The 17,765-nt window shown below is 38.0% G+C and overlaps 1 protein-coding gene across 6 annotated transcripts in view; it reads left to right on the top strand.

The window, feature by feature from the left end:
* Positions 1-17,765, top strand: part of ZMYM6 (zinc finger MYM-type containing 6) — a 119,421-nt gene that overhangs the window by 14,782 nt on the left and 86,874 nt on the right. The gene's annotated exons all lie outside the window — the stretch shown is intronic.

Below are 17,765 nucleotides of genomic sequence, written 5' to 3'. Positions count from 1 at the left end.
GAACCTGAAGCAGATAGTCCTTTAGTGTGAAGTATTATGCTTACTTGGCTAGGAGTTAGGCTGTGTTTACTGTTTGCTATAGCTGTGTTAGAGGCTAGGCTTTGTGTCCCTGTTTTTCTCCCTTGTTGCCTTGGGCATCCCTAGAGACTCCTTAAATACGGCCTGAGGCTTGAAGTCCTTTTAGCTGTCATCCTCTGCTATTATACAGGAACCCTACTGACGTGGTTATGAGGTATGGAGGAAGAGGAAGCATTCTGTAGTCCTATGATTCGGTCTCAGTCAGTGAGCCCGAGTTGGGTATTTTCCTTCCCCCAGGTCTGTTAGGCCTTGGTAAAACCCTAGTCAATTAGGCTCTGGCAAAATGGTTTCCTTTGACAGCAGGCCTTGTGAGTGAGAACAGAGAGACTTGGAAGTGTTTCACAATGGTTACTTTCCCTTTCCTTCTGCTGGAAGCACAAGGAGGATTTTTCTCTAGTTTTCTTTGAGAACCAGTTGGGATCCTGGAGGTAGAACTAACACAAGTATGGAAGCTCCCCCTAAGAGTAGGAGAGTGGGTGCCTAGAGATCTGAACTCTCAAGGTTGTCCACACTGAGGGTCTGGCAACCTGTGCATTACAGTTTGAAGCGTTCTACTGGTGCTGGCTAGTTTCCGCTGCAGGCTTTTCCTCCTGGGCTTCCTCACCCGGTTGGCTGTGCTTTTCTTTATCTGCCTGTCTGTCTCTCCAGTTTGGGGACAGCAGTTTGCCCTGTGACTTCAACTTTCTGGTGAATCTAAGAAGAGCTATGGATTTTCAGTACTTTTAGCTTTTCTTGTTGTGAGGACATGAGCACTGACTTCCAGACTCTTTGTGTGTTAGTCTGGAAACTCTGGACATTTGTAGAGGGTTTCCCTCAAATATTCAGCGGAGTACTAATCAGCTCATGTGTGTGAAGAATCTTCCTGAGGCCAAGATAAAACCATTAGAATAGATTAGAGAACAGTGCCTGGCACTCACGTAGGGCTGAAAATAATGCCTGGTCCCACCAGCCAGACTAGAAAATCTCCTAATTCTCACTGGGATGACACGCAGGAATGTCTTGCCTCAGTCTAATTAGCCCTAGACTGAGTACTGCTTCACACTACCAAACAAATTATGAAAGCAAGAACAAAAAGGATCAAGCTATTTACAAGTAACTGAATCAGAACAAAGATCAAGAAGGTTTATAAAAATACAAAAATATCCAGTACTCTTCTTTATCCATTCATCCATTGACGGACATTTGGGCTCTTTCTATACTTTGGCTATTGTTGATAGTGCTGCTATAAACATGGGGGTGCATGTGCCCCTTCAAAACAGCACACCTGTATCCCTTGGATAAATACCTAATAGTGTAATTCCTGGGTTGTAAGGTAGTTCTATTTTTAGTTTTTTGAGGAACCTCCATACTGTTTTCCAGAGTGGCTGCACCAGCTTGCATTCCCACCGACCATGCAAAAGAGATCCTCTTTCTCTGCATCCTTGCCAGCATCTGCTGTTGCCTGAGTTGTTAACGTTAGCCATTCTGACACGTGTGAGGCGGTATCTCATTGTGGTTTTGATTTGTATTTCCCTGATGATGAGTGATGTTGAGCATTTTTTCATGTGTCGGTTGGCCATCTGGATGTCTTCTTTGGAGAAGTGTCTATTCATGTCTTTTGCCCATTTCTTCATCGTCTTTAAAGTATCTTTATGTCATCCTCATTTTTGAAGGGTATTTTTCACTGGATATAGAATTGTACATTATCAGCTATTTTCTTCCTGCTCTTTGAAGCTATATCATCTAGCCCCTATTTCTCTAGAGGTCAGTAATCAGTCTAACTATTGCTCCTTTTATAGTAAACTCTTCCCACTCTCGACTGATTTTTTTTCTCTTCATGTTTGGCTTTCTGTAGTTTGTTTCTCTATGATATATTTAGGTGTAGGCTACTTTTTATTAATCCTGCTGGGAATGTTTGACTTCTTGAATCTCTGAATTAATGTCTTCCTTCATGAAAAAAAAAATCTCACAAAAAATTCTCAGCAATTACCTCTTCAAATATTAATTCTGCTGCAATCTCTCTTAAGACTCCAATTAAACAAATGTTAGAATTTTTAAATCAAATCCTCTATGACTGGGATGACTAATTTATTGTCCATCTTGGAACACTTCCAATAATAATTAAGCTATTAATAATAACTAAAAGTACTAACCTCAGGACACCAGGCATAAACTGGACTGCCCAATCCACCATGCTACATGGTCACTTTATGTCTTTTATTTTCTCTCCTGTTTTTGTTTTTGTTTTTTTGTTTTTTTTTTAGTTTACTTACTTATTTTGTGAGAGAGAGAGAGCTCACATAAGCAAGTGGGGAGAGGCAGAGAGAGAGCGAGAGAGCGAGAGAGCGAGAGAGAGAGAGAGAGAGTGGGAGAGAGAGAATCCCAAGCAAGCTCCACACTGTCAGTGCAGAGCCCGGCGCGGGGCTTGAACTTGCAAGATCATGACCTGAGCTGAAGTCAGATGCTCAACCAACTGAACCACTTAGGCACCCCAATTCTTATTTTCTTTTTGCTTAGCATTTGTACACTGGGGCATGAGTGACATCAAATGTTAGGTTCATCCTCTCCAGATTTTTGCCCTGAGTTCAATCTTGGTCTGGTATTTCTTTAGCAATTTGATTCTTTTAGGGAAGATTTAACAAAAATATTATATGTAGTCTTTTTAGTTGTTATCAGATGGAGTAATGGTCCAAATTTCTAAGTTCACAATTAATAGAAGCTGAAGTCATAGACACATTTAAGTTTTTTTAAATGTATTACTTTAAAAAATATTTTTTTGTTACTGAGTTATAAATCAATTGAATTGTGATCAAAGAATATTGCCTGTATGATACTAATTCTTTGAAATTTTATGAAAGTTGATTTATGACCTGATAATCAATTTTTGTAAATGTTCCATGTGTGCCTGAGAATATGTATTCCCCAAATTGGGGTGCAGTGTTCTATTTATATCTGTTGACTCAAACCTCCTATTGGCATTCCTTAAAACTTCTAGAGCTTTGCTTTTTTGTCTGTTCTTCTTATCTGTAATTGAGATTTGTGTTTAATTCTCTAAGTATAGTGGTGGATTTGTTCATTTCTTCCAGTAAATATATGTATTTTTGCTTCAAATATTTGAAGGCTATGTTGTTTGGAATGTATATATTTAGAATTGTTTTTCTTTCTGATACACTGAATTTATTATTATTATGTAGTAACACCATCTCTTTTTTTTTTTTTTTTTGGTCATAAAGCCTATTTTTAGGGTATTAATGTAGCTATGGCAGCTTTTAGATTATGTTTGCTAGCTACATCTTTTTCAACCTTTTAAGTTCAACCTGTCTGGATCTTTGTTTTAGACAGGTCTCTTTTGAACAGAATATAGAGCTAAATTTGGGGGCGCCTGGGTGGCTCAGTTGGTTGAATGTCTGACTCGATCTTAGCTCAGGTCTTGATCTCAGGGTCATGTGTTGAAGCCCTGTGTTGGGTTCCACACTGTGTGAAGTCTACTTAATACATTTTTTAAAAGTTTCTCTGGATACAGAATTTTAGGTTGATAATAATTTTTTCTTGGTGCTTAAAATAGTATTCCATTTGTCCTCTGTTCATTGTTGCCATTGACAAATCTGCTATCAACTTGTCATTCCTTTGTACGGTTTTTTGTTTTTTTGTTTTTGTTTTTTTTTGTCTTTTCATTCTGTATGACACTATAGCTCAGATGTAGGTTTCTTTTTATCATCCTTCTTGATATATATTTGTATCTCCTAATTTATAGTTTTAACAGATCCAATAAATTATTGGCCATTATCTCTTCTAGTGTTGGTTCTCTCATTCTCTTCATTTTCTGATTTTTCCCCTCTTGAGACTCTGGTTAGACTATTATTACTTTTCATTCTACCCTTCACTTCTCATTTTTTGTCACATCTCATTGTGTCTGTGTTGTATTTTGTTGTCTTTGCTTTTGCTGTGAAATTAAAAAAAAAAAAATTGCCAAGACCAATGTCAAGAAGCTTACCACCTATGTTTTCTTCAAGGACTTTATTGCTTTAGGTCTTACTTTCAAGTCTTAAATCCATTTTGAGTTGATTTTTGTATATGTAAAGTATGTGTATATTGTAGGATCTAAGTGTTTTGTAGTGGGAGGTCCCAATTTTTATCTATTAAAATATGTCTTAGGAATCATCTGCCATCTTGTTGTTTCTGTAGCTATCTTAGATCTTCATTAGCCTGCTGAACTTTTTTTTGGTTTTTTTTTTTTTTTCCAGAGACATAGATACCATAATCCTTTTCTGATATCCTTGTTTTTAACTGTTGTGGCTTGCTGAACCAAAGCAGTTAAATTTGACACAAGTTCAATGTCATTTTCTTCAAGAATTAATCCTCCTCCTGGGCTCAAGTACTGAACAAGGAACACCTAGCCTCACATAAACTTGTGGATGTATTTTTTACCCGAGAAATCTCAGATATCCACAAAAGACTGGAAATCTCAGATTTCTACACAATTCTCCCAAATAACAAGTTTGATAGGGAAATAGGCATACACAAATCTGATTTTGTAATGGAAGTTCAGTGTAATATCCTTGGGTCATGTTAATGACTACAGATCATGGGAACAGAAGCCAGTTCCTTTCTATTTCCCCAGAATTTGTCAACCCTTAGTTTCTTCTTTTTCTTTTGAAGGAGACTGAGTTCTGCATTAATGTGATTGAAGTCCCTCCACAGGATTCCTTTGGGCCCCTTCACAATAACTGCATACTTTCAGAGTAATGTGGACACTTTCTGGAATGTTGATAGTATGATAGTTCTTCAGTCTTGTAGTAGATGTGGCCAAGAATTTTAAAGTCTATCTTGTGAGGCATTTTTGTTGAATCCTTTTTAGCAGTTATATATCTCTTTCTCTAATCTGGGAAATTAAAAGCATTTTTAAAAATTTGGACTTAATTTAAAAAATTTGGACTAATCTGGCTGGCTCAGTTGGTGGAGCATGCTACTCTTGATCGCGGGGTTGCAAATTTGAGTTCCACATTGGGTGTAGAGATTACTTAAAAATAAAATCTAATAAACAAACCAAAAACAAAACAAAACAAAACAAAACCCTTTGTACTTAATTTCAAACTTACAAAAAGTTGTAAGAATAAGAATAGTACAAAGAACATCCGTGTATCATCATTGGCTCAGTGTCACCTACTTATTTTATTTATTTAAACAATTAAAAAAATTGTTTTCAACGTTTATTCATTTTTTGAGAAACAGAGAGAAACGGAGCACGAGTGGGGAGGGGCAGAGAGAGAAGGAGACACAGAATCCAAAGCAGGCTCTAGGCTCCGAGCCCTGTGTCAGGGGCTGGAACTTACAAACTGTGAGATCGTGACTTGAGCTGAAGCCAGACACTGAACTGACTGAGCCACTCAGGCGCCCCTCAGTGTCACCTATTGGTAACATTTTACTCCATTTACTTTACCATGAGTGCTCTTTTTCTGTGCATACAGATGTGTATTACACATGTAATAATTTTTTTTTTTTTTAAAGAACTATTTGGTTGTAGTTGCTATTTTGGGAAATAATTTACTCCTCCCCACCCCTTTCTGGAACTCATTTTATACAGATGTTATTTCTACTTCTATTCTTCATATCTCAACTTTTTTTCATTCCTTCCATTTCTTTATGTTTCCTGTTGCTTCAGGACAATTGCTTACCCTGATGTCTTTATCAGGTTATTATTTTTCCTTGGCTGTAGGCTTTCTGTTGTTCAACCTGCCTCTTTCCCCCCAAATTTTCCCATTTTTTTAATTGTAGTAAAACACACATAAAATGTGCTATCTTAACCATTTTTTAAAAATTAATGTTTATTTATTTTTGAAAGAGAGAGAGAGAGAGATCAGGGGAGGGGCAGAGAGAGGGAGAGAGAGAATCCCAAGAAAGCTCTACACTGTCAGTGCAGAGCCCAACATGGGGCTTGATCCCACGAACTGTGAGGTGACCTGAGCCAAAATTAAGAGTTCAAAGCTTAACCAACTGAGCCTCCCAGGCACCCCTTAAACATTTTATTTTTTAGTTGGCTCCACATCCAACATGGGGCTCAAATTCATGACCTCAAGTTCAAGAGTTGCATGCTCTACCAACTGAGCCAGCCAAGCATCCTTTCATTGCAGTTTTGATGTTCATTTCCTTAATGATTGGTGGTATTGAGGATCTTTCCATGTGTTCATTGGATATTTGTTTATCTTCTTTGGAGAAATGTGTATTCAAAATCTTTGAACATTCTTGAATCTCATTTTTGTTGTTGCTATTGTCAAATTTAGGAGTTCTCTATATTCTTATATTAATTGCTTATTAGATTAATTGCAAATATTTTCTCTCTCTGTGAGTTGCCATTTTATCCTGTTGATAATGTCTTTTGATGTACAAGATTTATAATTTTTCATTAAATTTATCTATTTCTTTTTTTTTTTCTTACGCATTTGATGTCATATCCAAGAAGTCATTGCCAAATCCAGTATCATAAAGCTGTGCCCTATACTTTATTCTAAGAGTTTTATAGTTTTAGGTCTTACCTCTAGGTCATGATCCATTTTGTGTTAATTTTTGTTTATAATGTTAGATAAGAGTCCAACTTCATTCTTTTGTATGTGGATATTCAATTTTTCCAGTAGAATTTAAAGAAAATACTATCTCCCCACCCCCCTGCTTTTTTATGTTTATTTATTATTTTTGAGAGAGAAAGACAGACTGCAAGTGGGGAGGAACAGAGAGAGAGAGAGGGAGACACAGAATCCGAAACAGGCTCCAGGCTCTGAGCTGTCAGCACAGAGCCTGACATGGGCCTCGAACTCATGAGTTTCAAGATCATGACCTGAGCCAAAGTCAGATGCTTAACTGACTGAGCCACCCAGGTGTCCAGAGTCTTTTCCCCTTTGAATGGCCTTGGGACTCTTGTTGCAAATCATTTGATTATATATCTGGTTTATTTTTGGAGTGTCTGCTCTCATTGTTTTATATGCCTATCTTTATGCCAGTATCACACTGTTTTGATTATTGTAGCTTTGTGTATTTTCTAGTTTTCCCTCTTGTTGATTTCTAACTTCATCTCATTGTGGTCAGAGAAGATACCTATCTTTTAAAATCAGCTGAGTCTTAATTGTGGCCTAACACATGGTCTGCCCTAGAAAATGTCCCACATGTGCTTGAGAAAAATGTGTATTTTGTTGTTAAGCGTTCTGTATATTTCTGTTAAATCTAGTTTTGATTTATTGTGTTGTTCACGTCCTCTGTTTCTTTACATAACTTCTATGTGGTTGTTCTATCCATTACGGAGAATAGGAGGTTTCCAGCTGTTATTGTAGAACCATTTCTTCCTTTAATTCTGTAAATATTTGCTTCATATATTTTGATGTTCTGTCATTATGTGCATACATGTTTATAGTTGTTATATCTTCTTGCTGTACTTGCCTTTTTTATTAATAATGTCCCTGTCTCTTGTAACCTTTTCCTTTAAAAATTTTTAAAAATTTTCAATTAAAAATTTTTTTGATGTTTATTTATTTTTGAGAGAGGGAGAGTGAGAGAGCAGGGCAGGGCAGAGAGAGATGGAGACACAGAATCTGAAGCAGGCTTCAGGCTCTGAGCTGTCAGCACAGAGCCTGATGTGGGGCTCGAACTCATGAGCCGTGAGATGATGACGTGAGCTGAGGTCACTCAACCTACTGAGCCACCCAGGCACCCCTAATTTTTATTTTTTAAAGTAAGCTCTATGCATAGTATGGGGCTTGGACTCAACCTCTAGATCAAGAGTCACATGCTCTACTGACTGAGCCAGCCAGGTGCCCCTCTTGTAACCTTTTTTAAGTATATTCTGTCTGATTTTGTATAGTCACCTCTGCTCTCTTTTTGTTACTGTTTGCATAAAATATATTTTTCTATTTTTCTGGTTTTTCTTCCTTCCTTTCTTAGTTTTCACACCCAGCATAGAGCCCTATGTGGGGCTTGAACCTGAGATCAAGACCAGAGCTGAGGTCAAGAGTTGGATGCTCGGGGCGCCTGGGTGGCTCAGTCGGCTGAGCATCCGACTTCAGCTCAGGTCACGATCTCGCGGTTCGTGGGTTCGAGCCCCGCATCGGGCTCTGTGCTGACAGCTCAGAGCCTGGGGCCTGTTTCCGATTCTGTGTCTCCCTCTCTCTCTGACCCTCCCCCGTTCATGCTCTATCTCTCTCTGTCTCAAAAATAAATAAACGTAAAAAAAAAAAAAAAAGAGTTGGATGCTTAACTGACTGAGCCACCCAGGCTCCCATTTTTCCACTTTCAACCTGTGTCTTTGAATCTAAAATGAGTATTTTGTAGACAGCATATTATTGTCTCATTAAAAAAAAAAATTCAATCTGCCAATCTCTTTTTGTCAGAGTTTAAAAGTAATCTAGAGTAATCTAGAAAAAACATTTTCAGCTTGTTCACTTCCCTGGCTACCTTCCTAGAAAATTTGGCCTGTGTAAACAGGGAGAAGGATCAAGAGTCAGCACCATTTCCTAGATATAATGTAAGAATGAATGAGATCATGTAAATAAAAAAGTTACTTTTTACTTTCCTCCTTTTTAATGTTCCTGGTAGATGGTCAACACTCAATAAAATGGTACTTAATGCTGATCATTTAAATTAATTAATTTACTTATTTTGAGAGAGAGTGCGAGCCAGGCAGGGGTAGAGAGAGAATCCAAGAGGCTGCCACTGTCAGCACAAAGCCCGACATGGGGCTCGAACTCATGAATTGTGAGATCATGACCTGAGCCAAGATTGAGTTGGATGCTTAACTGACTGGGCCACCCAGGTACCCCAAAACTGATCATTTTAAGTTGACATTGTATATATCGTAATTCTTCTGCCTCACTTTTATTAATTGAACTCATTTGGCAAACATCAAAATCATATCAAATAAAACTCTCCATCTAATCCATACATATTCACTGCTCTCTTTAAATTCTACTTACTAATCTCTAGGGATTCCTTTTTACTGCCCTGCAATCATATACTTTTTTCTTTATTAAAATCTACTTCATGTCATATCCTCTTTTTTCAAATGTGTAATGCCTTTTCTTTCATCTTCATTTTCAGCAGATAACCTTACTTCCTATTTCATTGAGAAAACAGAAGCACTCAGAAGAGAAGTTCCATGAGCTTCTACAGTCATATCTCGTGTCCTACCTACACCTGTAAATTCCTGTTCTGTTATGGATGAAATTTCCTTATTTCTAGCTAAGGCCAACTCCTCCATTTGTGAACTAGATCCTATCTCTTCTCAAAGACATGATTCCAGCAAATCTTTCTCTTTTCTACACATTACTTAACACTTTTAAAGATAGTATATATTTTACCTATTTGCTTCGTTATGGTTTATCACCTCCCACTAGAATGCAAGCTCCGTATGAGGTGGGATTTTATTCTGTTAAATGATGTATTCCCAGTAGCTATCTGGCACATATTAGATGTGCTCAATAAATATTTGTGTGCTCTTATTTGGGAATATTGTCTAGTATTTAAAAGTTTATACATCCACAAGAAGAATGACAAAGAAAGAAAAGGCATACCAGTTAGAAATGAATAAATTGTCCTTATTTGCACATGACAAAGTCTATGTAGAAAATCTCAGAGATTTTACCAAAAAAACTTCCTAGAACAAAGTGAGTTCAGCAGATTTGAAGGATATAAAATAAATACACAAAGCCCAATAGAATTTCTTTATACTAACAATGAAAATGTAGAAAACAAAATGAAAAACAGTACCTGTACAATTTCTCAAACATAAAATAGATGATCCTCCCTTCCTTTCTTATTTCCTTATGCAAGATGTTAATGTAGGGGAAAACTGGGTGAAAGATATGTGTGAACTCTTACTTCCTGCAACTTAATATGAACCTACAATTATCTAAATATTGTCTAATTTAAAAATATTATATAAGGCTGATAGTTGGTAGATTTTTTAAAAGATTTTATTTATTTTTATTTGTTTACTTATTTTTGTTTTTTAATTTACATCTAAGGTAGTTAGCATATAGTGCAATAGTGATTTCAGGAGTAGAATCCGGTTATTCTTCCCCTGCATAGAACACCCAGTGCTCATCCCAACAAATGTCTTCCTTAATGCCCCTTGCCCATTTAGCCATCCGCCCACCCACAACTCCTCCAGCAACCCTTAGTTTGTTCTCCATATTTAGGAGTCTCATGTTTTGTCCCCAAGATCTTATTTTTAAGGAATCTCTGCGTTCAACGTGGGGCTCTAACTCATAACCCCCAGATCAAGAGTTGTATGCACTACGGACTGAGCCAGCCACGTGCCCCATAGTTGGTAGATTTCTGATATTTTGGGGAATATTACTTCAAATATTTTACCTTTAAGCATGATGTTATATATTGGCTAGGCCTATACAAATATACTAATACTAATATTACCTACATTTTGTTAAAGGAATAGCTTTTCTAATTTTAAAAAATTTTAACATTTATTTATTTAAAAAAATTTTTTTAACATTTATTTATTATTGAGAGACAGAGACAGAGCATGAGCAAGGAGTGGGGGGTGGCAGAGAGAGAGGAGGAGACACAGAATCCGAAACAGTCTCCAGGCTCTGAGCTGTCAGCACAGAGCCTGATGCAGGGCTCGAACCCACAAACCACGAGATGATGACCTGAGCCGAAGTCAGATACTTAACCAACTGAGCCACCCAAGCGCCCCTTAACATTTATTTTTGAGAGAGCAAGACAGAGCACAAGTGGGAGAGGGGCAGGGGGGTGTAGACACAGAATTGGAAGCAGGCTCCAGGCTCTGAGCTGTCAGGACAGAGCCCAACGTGGGGCTTGAACTCATGGACTGAAATATCATGACCTGAGCCGAAGTCGGATGCTTAACTGATGGAGCCACCCAGGAGCCCCAACTCTAATTTTACCTATGTTTTAAAATCAGGTACAAATGTTAAAAGCCTTATCAATATATTTTTTTAGTGTTTATTTTTTGAGAGAGAGCATGTGCACATGCATGCATGTGTGAATGGGAGAGGGACATAGAGGGAGACAGAGGATCTAGAGCGGGCTCTGTGCTGACAGCAGACAGACCGTTGTGGGGCTCAAACTCACAAACCATGAGATCATGAGCTGAGCTGAAGTCGGATGTTTAACTGACTGAGCCACCCAGACGCCCCACCTTATATAATTCTATAGTATTTATTGAGATATTACTTTCTTAATTTGATACATTATTTTGTTGCATTTCATTCATAAGTTTTCTAACACTGAAACACCTTTACATTCCTGACATGAACTCCAATGGGTAATACTACATCATTTACAAAACATTTCATTTATAGAAACCTTCACATACAAAAGTTAAGTAACAATACAGTGAGTCTCCTATGTACATATCACCTAGATTCAACAACTATGAAATCATGGCCAATCTTGTTTCATCTCAACCTCCTCCACCACTTTCCTCCTCCACCAAAGTATTTTGAAGTCCCAGATTTCATATAACTTCATCCAATAACATTGGAAATACTTACCTCTAAAAGACAGTGACTTTTTACAAAACATAACCACAATGTCACTATTAGGTTTTCACAATTAACAATTCTTTAATATTATCAAAATCCAGTGTTCACAATTGTTTACAGTGGGATCCAAACAAATTTCATATATTGTAATTTGTTGACAGGTCTCCTACTTCTCTGTTAATCTATAGAATCTTCTGTCATATCTTACATTTTTCTTGTAAGTTTTTGTTAAAGTGTTGTTTATCCTGTGCAGTCTTCCAGTATCTAGATTTTGCTGGTTGCATCTCAGTGATGTTTAATATGTTCCTTTGACCCAATCTTTCAGAAATGAGCAGTTAGATGTAGGTTTTGGTTTTGTTTTGTTTTGCTTTGTTTTAATAAAAGGCAGAAGATTTATTTGACCTGAAGAGAAACCAGATTATTAGATCTAGGGACTTGGTGAAATTAAAGATTGAATTCTTTTGGCAAGAATACTTCATGGGTGGTTCTGTATCAGTCAGGAGACTGAAACCACATGAGTTATTTGAAATATATATATATATATATATATATATATATATATATATAATTTTAATGTTTATTTTTATGTGAGAGAGAGAGAATGGGATGGGGTAGGGGCAGAGAGAGAGGCAGACACAGAATCTGAAGCAGGGTCCAGGTTCTGAGCTATCAGCACAGAGCCCGATGCGGGGTTCGAACTCACCGACTGCAATATCATGACCTGATCTGAAGTCGATGCTTAATGGACTGAGCCACCCAGGTGCCCCTGACTTATATGAACTATAGAACTAAGAAGGAACAAAGAGAGCACTGAGGTGTTACAGAAGCAGCAATTCCAGGTGACTTCTACCATCTGTAGCACTGGGGGGAAAAAGAGAAGAGATTGGAATTATTAACCCTTAAAAGCCTGGAAGAAGAGTTCTGTGGAATTGCAATCCAGACCTCTGAGAAGGACACAAGGCTCAGCTGGTGCTGATGTCCATTGGGAAGTACACAAAGTCTGGCTGTCCTTTAGCGACAGTAGCAGCCATGCATGATCATTGCCTAGATCCATTAATGCAAGAGGGGTAATTCTAATTTCATTATTCTTTCTTATTCTGATAAATTATTGTAAAATCACCCCTTATGTTAATGCCTCTCCAATTAATCTAGTTATCTGAACCTCATTCTCTAGTAGATTCCTCAGGTCCAGGGATCATGGAAACAATGTCCCATGAGTTTGTATATTGATGACAGTTTGTGGATTTTATGCTTGTAAATTAATTTTGCTGGATATAACATCCTAAGTTTATGTTACTTCATTGTTTTCTGACATAGAATATCATTATGAAAAACTATGAAAATAATCAGATTTACCTTCCAAGTGACTTGGCTTTGCGTGCCTGGTTGGCTCAGTTGGTTAAATGTCCAACTTCAGCTCATGTTATGATCTCACAGTTCTTGGGTTCAAGCCCCGTGTTGGGCTCTGTGCTGACAGCTCAGAACCTGGAGCCTGCTTCGGATTCTATGTCTCCCTCTCTCTGCCCCCCACCCACCTCCCCGCTTGTGCTCTGTCTCTCTCTCTCTCTCTCTCTCAAAAATAAACATTAAAAAAGTATATATATAAAAAAAAGTGACTTTGTTTTTTTTGGCCTGGATCCTCAAAAGAATTTATTTCATTAAAACTTTTTTATTGTTTATTTTTGAGAGAGAGTGAGAGAGTATGAGCTGGGGAGGGGCAGAGAGAGATGGAGATACAATCTGAAGCATGCTCCAGGCTCTGAACTGTCAACATGGAGCCTGACGCAGGGCTCAAAACCATGATCTGTGAGATCATAACCTGAGCCAAAGTCAGATGCTTAACAGACTGAGCCATCCAGGTGCTCCAAAATGATTTTCTTCTTTAAATGAAAACATTAATTTTTTGTTTTTGTTTTTGTTTTTTTTAGGCCATGACTATTCTGGGTCGTGTTCCTAGGCACACAGTGTTATCTTTTCAATACATAAAGTCATTTTGATTTCAGGCAAGCCCCCTTGAATTACAGTGTATTGGGTCCAGTAAGGACACAAGCCATATTAGCTACTTGAGTAGAGGGAATATGAAACCAAAGTAACTAAGTATAGAGTTAACTAGATTACTGAAAATAGAAAGAAAACCCAAGATGTCATAGAAGTAATAGCTTAAATTCTCAGAGATGAGAGAATGAATAAAGGAGCTAGGAATTAAAATTTACAGGGACCTCTTGGAGCTGAGAGACCTCTGAGGAGGGATGCTGGGGTCTTACAGGAGGGGCATGATGAAAGTGGTTCTGCAAGTGTTGTAAAAACTGCAGCTGGATTCAGTTTCTGCCAGGGAATGAGGTTCTGCTTCTAGAATGAAGTAGCATTGCTGGAATGATGCTCACAACCACAAGCAGACATAAAGCCCAGGAAACAGATGGGAAGGAACAAATACTTTCTCTGACAGACTCGCAGCCTTCCTCTAGTGCCCCCTATTGGCCGAGGCTAACCAAGACCCAGCTAGAAGAGCAGAACTGCCGTGGTTTGGACTTAAAGCTTTACCATCATAAAAGACAGAATGCTGGGTGTGGAGCAGAGACAAAATCTTAATAACTGGCATATAGTTTTTAGTGTTTTTTCTTTTCTATTGCTTTGGATTACTGGCTAGTTCTGAAGATTTCTTCTTTGGGGCACCTGGATGGCTCAGTTGGTTAGGTGTCCCGACTCTTGATTTCAGCTCATGTCATGATCTTAAGGTTTGTGGGTTCAAGCCCCACGCTGGGTTCTGTGCTGACAGCTCAGAGTCGGCTTCAGATTCTGTGTCTTCCTCTCTTTCCGCCTCTCCTCTGCTTGGGCTCTGTCTCTCAAAAATAAACATTATTTTCTTCTTTGAAGATTCCTTTTATATGGACATCAAGTCTTCTATATTTGATAACAGTTTCTCTTGAATCTTTTCAAAGTCTTTTGTCTTCTAATGTTTTTTAAATGTTTATTTTTATTTTTTATGTTTATTCATTTTTTGAGAGAGACAGAGACACAGTGTGAGCAGGGGAGGGGCAGAGAGAGGGAGACACAATCCAAAGCAGGCTCCAGGCTCTGAGCTGTCAGCACAGAACCCAACGTGGGGCTCGAACCCACGAACCAGGAGATCATGACCTGAGCTGAAGTCAGATGCTTAACTGACTGAGCCACCCAGACGCCCCTGTTTATTTTTGAGAGTGGGAGAGTGTGTGAGTCAGTGGCAGAGAAAGAGGGGAACTTAGGCTCTAAAAGCAGACTCTGTGCTAACAGCACAGAGCCCAATGTGGGGCTTGAACTCATGAACCGTGAGATCATGACCTGAGCCAAAGTCAGACTGATGCTCACCACCCAGGCACCCTTCAAAGTCTCCTCTTGATTGTAAACATTTTCTTCCTTTCCATCCTATTAATTACTTAACTTGAGAGACAGAGAGAGCAAGGGAGAATTCCAAGCAGGCTCCACACTGTCAAAATGGAGACCAATGTGGGACTTGAACTCACAATTCGTGAGATCATGCCCTGAGCCAAAACCAAGAGTCAGATGCTTAACTGAGCCACCCAGGTGCTCCTCCAAACTTTTTCTTAGGTATTAATTGTGTCGTATTCACTTTGGACTTCCTTCTAGTTTAGTTTTCACTTTTGAAGTGCCTTTTCTGCCTTTTCATTTTTTTTCTTAATGTTTATTTTTGAAGGAGAGAAAGGGTGTGAGTGGAGGAGGGTCAGAGAGAGAGGGAGACACAGAATTCAAAGCAGGCTCCAGGCTCTGAGCTGTCAGCAGAGCCCGACACAGGGCTCAAACTCACAAACCGCGAGATCATGACCTGAGCCGATGTCGGACACTCAACTGACTGAGCCACCCAGGCGCCCCACTGCCTTTTAATTTCTAATGCTTTCCTGAATTACTGATCTTTTCAAATCTTTTATTCACTTATCTGAGCTTTTCTAATGGTTATAGCTTTCATAATTTTCTTAAATTTTTATACCTTGGTTTAAAACACTTAATTGTGGGGGCGCCTGGGTAGCTTAGCTAAGCATCGCACTTTGGCTCAGATTATGATCTCGAGGCTGGTGAGATTGAGCCCCACAATGGGTTCTACATTGACAGCACAGAGCTTGCTGACAGTTTGGAGCCTGGAGCCTGCTTTGGATTCTGTCTCCCTCTTTTTCTGCCCCTCCCCTGCTCACACTCTGTCTCTCAAAAATGAACGTTATGATGAATATATTAAAAAAATGAATAAATGTTAAAAAAATTTTAAAAAGTATACTATTTCTGTGATCTTCTATTTAATGCATTTCTGGTTATCCTTTATTTAGTAATATTTCTGGTAACAGTTTATGTAAGAAATAGTAGAACATGGGCTGTGGAGTCACACTGCCTGGGCACTAATCTTGGACTCACCATTTACCAATGTGTGATCCATAACCTCTTGTCGTTTTCTCTGTAAAATAACAGGTTGTTGAGAGATCTAAATGAAATAACATGTGTAAAGCACTGAGAAAACACTAAATGACATAGCAGCTACTCAAAATAGCTGTTTTAGTTACTGTATTTTCCTTTTTCAGGTCTAGGTTTTTTGTTACTGACTTTACAGACTACACACGCACGCACACACACACACAGTAAAATCCAAAACATTTGAATATTAAAAAAGAAGCCTAACCTCTTAAAATTAATTCCTGGTTTCAGGACGATATACAAACTACAACTATAAACAGCTAGAAAATAATGAAAATGAGAAAAACACATGGTAGACAAAGGTGACTTCAGAGGAAATTTCATAGCACTAAGCACTTTCTTTTCTGTATTATCATCTATCTACATAAAGAACTGGTGAACAACCTCTTCTAGTATCTTTCTTGGATTTCCACATTAGAATGCTAAGTTTTCATTGGAGTTGGGGCCTTATTTTATTCTCTCATTGGATCTCCAGCAGCTAGAACAATGTCAAGTATATAGTACTTGCTCAAAGAATATTTGTTGAATGTGCACATACCACATATATAAATGTTCATTGGTGTATTATAAAAGTGCAAAATCAGAGAGTATAAAATGTCCCTTTAAATAGAAAAAGGATGGGGTGCCTGGGTAGCTCAGTTGGTTAAGTGTCCGACTTCAGCTCAGGTCATGATCTCACAGTCTGTGAGTTCGAGCCCCGCATCAGGCTCTGTGCTGACAGCTCAGAGCCTGGAGCCTGCTTCAGATTCTGTGTCTCCCTCTCTCTCTGCCCTTTCCCCGCTCATGCTCTGTCTCTCTCTGTCTCAAAAATAAAAACATTAAAAAAAAAATTTAAAAAAAAGAGAAAGGATGAACATGTATTTCATATAATAGAATATTATTCAGCAGTTAAAGTAAATGAACTAGAAATTCATGTATAAATTTCAAAAACAACATTGAGTGAAAAAAGCAAATTGCTGAAAGATACATACAATGCAACTTACATAGAGTTTTATATTAAGTTTATAAGTATGAAACAAGGCTATCTTTCAAGTATAAAATTAGACATGCATGTAAAGAAGCACAACAAATAATTGTTGCCTCTGGGGAAAACAGAAGAGGAATGCTCTCAGTAAAAGATTTGCAAGGGAGCTTCAACTTCATCTGTAATATTTTATTTCTGAAATAAAAATCTGGAGCTTGGAGGTGCCTGGGTGGGTCAGCTGGTTGAGCATCCAACTCTTGATTTCATCATGATCTTATGGTTCGTGAGACAGAGGCCTGTATCAGGCTCCATGCTGTGAGAAGCCTGCTTGGGATTCTATCTCTTTCTCTCTCTCTGACCCTCCCCACTCTCTGTCTCAAAATAAATAAACTTAAAAAAAAAAAAATCTGGAGCATGGTAAAATGTTAGGATTTAACAGGATTACATGTTACCTGTTACACTCTTCGTATTTTTATGTTAAAATCAACCATAACAAAAAAAAATCAACCATAGTATTATTAAAAGGCAGGGCTGATAAATAAATCTAAGAATATGTGTGAAAAACAAGTAAATAAATCACTTTGGCCTAATCAAAAAAGTATATAGAAGATCAATGAGGAAAGTAAGTATAGTTTATAGAAAAAATTAAAATACTTTCTATACCTCTGAGTAAATACAGTTTTAAAAAAGCCTAAATAAAATGGATGCTCTTTCTAGAAAAATTACAAATAAGAATTGATGAGAAACAGCAAGGGAAAAGTGGCAGAGAAATATTCCTA

This window comes from Felis catus, chromosome C1 (assembly GCF_018350175.1).
Source record: "Felis catus isolate Fca126 chromosome C1, F.catus_Fca126_mat1.0, whole genome shotgun sequence".
Taxonomy (NCBI): domain Eukaryota; kingdom Metazoa; phylum Chordata; class Mammalia; order Carnivora; family Felidae; genus Felis; species Felis catus.
This window is presented reverse-complemented; position numbering and strand designations above follow the sequence as displayed.